General features: G+C 39.8%; 1 long non-coding RNA gene across 1 annotated transcript; it reads left to right on the top strand.

The window, feature by feature from the left end:
• The first annotated feature begins 1,541 nt into the window (after nucleotides 1-1,541).
• On the top strand, nucleotides 1,542-2,510 carry LOC119906502. The gene is made up of 3 exons (XR_005444988.1): nucleotides 1,542-1,631; nucleotides 1,738-1,795; nucleotides 1,945-2,510. It is a non-coding gene; the product is annotated as an uncharacterized LOC119906502 (long non-coding RNA).
• The last annotated feature ends 1,101 nt before the right edge of the window (nucleotides 2,511-3,611 follow it).

Here is a 3,611-nt window from a genome sequence, read left to right as displayed (position 1 = left end):
GTAAGAAAGGTCGAGGTGAAAACAGCTGACCAGGGTAATGTGAATGATTTTAAATTCTATCTGGATTTTACTGAGCCAATGCAAAGAAGCTAAAACAGGAGAAATGTGATCTCTTTTCTGGTTCCTGTCAGAACACGTGCTGCAGCATTCGGATCAGCTGAAGAGTCTTAACGGACTTTTTCAAGCAGCCTGATAATAAGGAATTGCAGTAATCCAGCCTAGAAGTAACAAATGCATGGACTAGTTTTTTGCATCATTTTTAGACAGGATGTTCCTGATTTTCGCAATATTACGTAGGTGAAAAAGGCGGTCCTTGAAATTTGCTTAATGTGAGACTTCAACGACATGTCCTGATCAAAGATAACTCCAAGATTCCACACAGTGGTGCTGGTGGCAAGGGCGATGCCATCAAGGGAAACTATAGAACAGAAAAGAACAATAACTTCAGTTGTATCTGAGTTTAACATTAGAGCATTACTGACCATGCCTACATCCTTCAGCTCTACTTGCTTCACATTAACTGCAGGACATTTTAGGAGTTATATGCAGTTTTTGGATTCAAACCGTCACACATCCATTCATCAGACCACCATTAAAGTCTAAAATGTGCTGCACCCAGCTGTTCACAGTTTATAATGTAAATACCAGATGTGCTACTGTAGTGACACACCCTTAACCTAGAATAATCCTAACACATCTCCTCCAGATGCTCCAAAGACCTCCTCTGTGTCAGCGAGTCCCTCTGGTAAATAATGGAGGGCAGTTCAGTCCTGTGCAGTGTTGTCAACGTAGAAGAGAGGCTGAACACATTATTAGCAGGAGGAACACAGAAACAGCAGCTGGAGCAAGACTCGGGAACATCTATCATCAGGGCTTCTCATCCTCTTTGAGTTGAATTTGAATTAATTTTGTGATTCAAGTTTCTTCACAGAAAAGGGTCATGAAGATGACACCTGTGACCAAGTTTCATGTACAGGTCTATTCGTTTTTATTATAGCCTGCTAGCTAGCTTTGTAGGGGGGACAAGATGAACTCATGAAGCAGGAAGTAACACTGGCACATGAGAATAATGAATAAAAATAAATGTATTGCACCTTTTAGCTCGTAGCAGTCCACGCCTAAACACAGGTAGATTGATAAGTTGTCTCTTTTCTCCTCCAGATGCTCCAAAGCTTCCCTCTGTGTCAGTGAGTCCCTCTGCTGAGATAGTGGAGGGCAGTTCAGTGACTCTGACCTGCAGCAGTGATGCTAACCCAGCAGCTAATTATACCTGGTACAAGGAGAATGAAGACTCACCAAAAGCATCAGGACAGAACTTCACCATCACTGACTTCAGAGCTGAACACAGTGGGAATTATTACAGAAGAGGACGTCATAACTCCACCTTACATCTGATTGTTGTGGCAGGTACATTTCTCCATGACACTAATTGGCTGATTAACAGAAGATAATCACCTGGCAAACTGATTCATGAATTAAACCCTACTACTTCCTAATAAGGTCCAGCACAGTTTATCTAATAACTGTCTATCTCCATTTCTAGATAAAACAACAATGATAATAAATATCATCAGGTTGACTCTGGTGGTTGTGATGCTGATTCCTCTGCTTCTGGTTTGTCTGTGGATGAGGTGAAACTATAAGAATAAATCAGTTTCATCACTGATCTTTGAATATTTACTTTCATAGTTTTGGAGTTATTGACTTTTTATTTATTTGTTTTTGGATTCAATTTAGAAAGAAGAAAACTCTGAGCTCCACCACTGAACCAAATGAACCCATAGAGACATTAGAGGTGAGAAATCTGTTGGGCCACAGTGACAGAACTTCCTCTACCAAAGAGTTATAATTTGTTGACTTATACATTCATTTTAATTAAAAACAAATTGTTCTAATGCCATTTATGAGGCCGTTGCCTCTCATCTTGTTTTCTCTCCCCATCAGTTGGAGTCTGATCCTGATTGTAGCAACGCCTCAGCCTTGAACCAAAACTGTAACCAGAGGGACTCACCTGGATGGAAACAGAGAGAAGTACAGCATTGAAGTAGTCAGTGGAGAACAGGGGGCTGTGGAGGATGAGGATACATTTACCTTTAACTGCAAACATTTTCATTTTTAGTTTTCATTAGCAGCAGCAGGTAGACGTCAGCAGCAGCATGTAGCACAAGATTAGAGTAGAATGTAAGCGTCATTGTTACCTGTGCAGGTACATTACATAAGTTCAGGATTTTACTCAGTATACAAAATGTTATTTCAAAATGGAATGTAATAAATTGCTTTTAAGAAACACTGTTTGTCCTTTCACATCACACCTGTGCTGGTAATGAAAGCCAATAACGTCTGATCAAAACAAACATGTAGAACTGGAAGCTAAGTATTTCACGGCATGTACAGTCTATATTTAAACACTGAAATCAAACAGAAGCCCAGCTCTGTCACACTTTGCTAGTTGTATCATTTTCAATGTGTTGCAGTGGCTGATTGAAATAAACAGCCAGCTTCCACAACAACTCTGCAGTTTGATCATCATTTCAGTTTCCTCTCACTGCTGCAGAGGGCGACAGTGTGCAGAAAGGTTTGGATTTTAGCTTTAAACAAACTCTTTGTGTTTATTATTCAGAATGAATTTCTATTTACCCAAATAGACCAATTATTATTATTTATTAGAAGACACCAGGAACAAGAGCATATAGAGCGTGTTGGAGAGGTGACTGATGGTGCGTTCATGAATAATTAAAAAATTTTCCCCCCTTATATCTTTATTGCAAAAAGAGAAATAAAATGTACATGGGACATAAAGAAGTATACAAAACTTTGATTTGTAGAAAATCATGTATTATATATACTAGGGCTGTCACCGACTAAGGATTTACACAGTCGAATCAGAATTGTCAAGTCTTGCCTATAGTCAACTGACAGTCGAATCATATGACTGCAGTCTTACTCACTGTTACTTACACTGTACATTTACAGCTGAACTGAGGCTTATTGTTGACCCTTTTCTCTCTGCTCGCCTGCCATTCACCGGTCTTGTGCCGAGTTTTGTGTGCACGCGTGCCTGACAACTAACTGCACGTTGCGGTTTAAAAACGTCTCTTCTGCAGGTGTTACTCTGCTACTACACACACACACACACACACACATTACGCCCACACGTGTGCTGACGCCCCCTTCCTTAACGGTTAGGGTTACAACTTTGGATTTATTCACGCACTTTAAAGACATTTATAAAATGCGTCACATGTTTATTTACAGTATACAAGTGTATATTGTAATAGGCAGCATATTAACTTATTGGGAGAAAACTGGTAGTTCTATTTCAAATCAGACGTTGAGCACCCACATATCACCAAAATGGTATGATCTGTGAGACTGAAAGTTGAATCAGGCTCCTCCCATCGAAGTATCGAATCTTCGACTATTCGGGGTCAGCCCTGGTCTATACATATTTTGCAAACATGTAATTTGTAATATGGTTATAAGGGTTAGTTTGCTGTCCGTGTAGAGTGAACTAGATGTCTGCGTGTTGTTTATATGCTCTGATGATGCTAATCCAACACATCTTTGTAGTAGCATCCATGTTGATTCCACATTCAGACTTCAGAGCACAT

Source organism: Micropterus salmoides, unplaced genomic scaffold, assembly GCF_014851395.1.
Source record: "Micropterus salmoides isolate LMB-PRFRI ecotype aquatic unplaced genomic scaffold, ASM1485139v1 Ms_hic_scaffold_1632, whole genome shotgun sequence".
NCBI lineage: Eukaryota > Metazoa > Chordata > Actinopteri > Centrarchiformes > Centrarchidae > Micropterus > Micropterus salmoides.
This window is presented reverse-complemented; position numbering and strand designations above follow the sequence as displayed.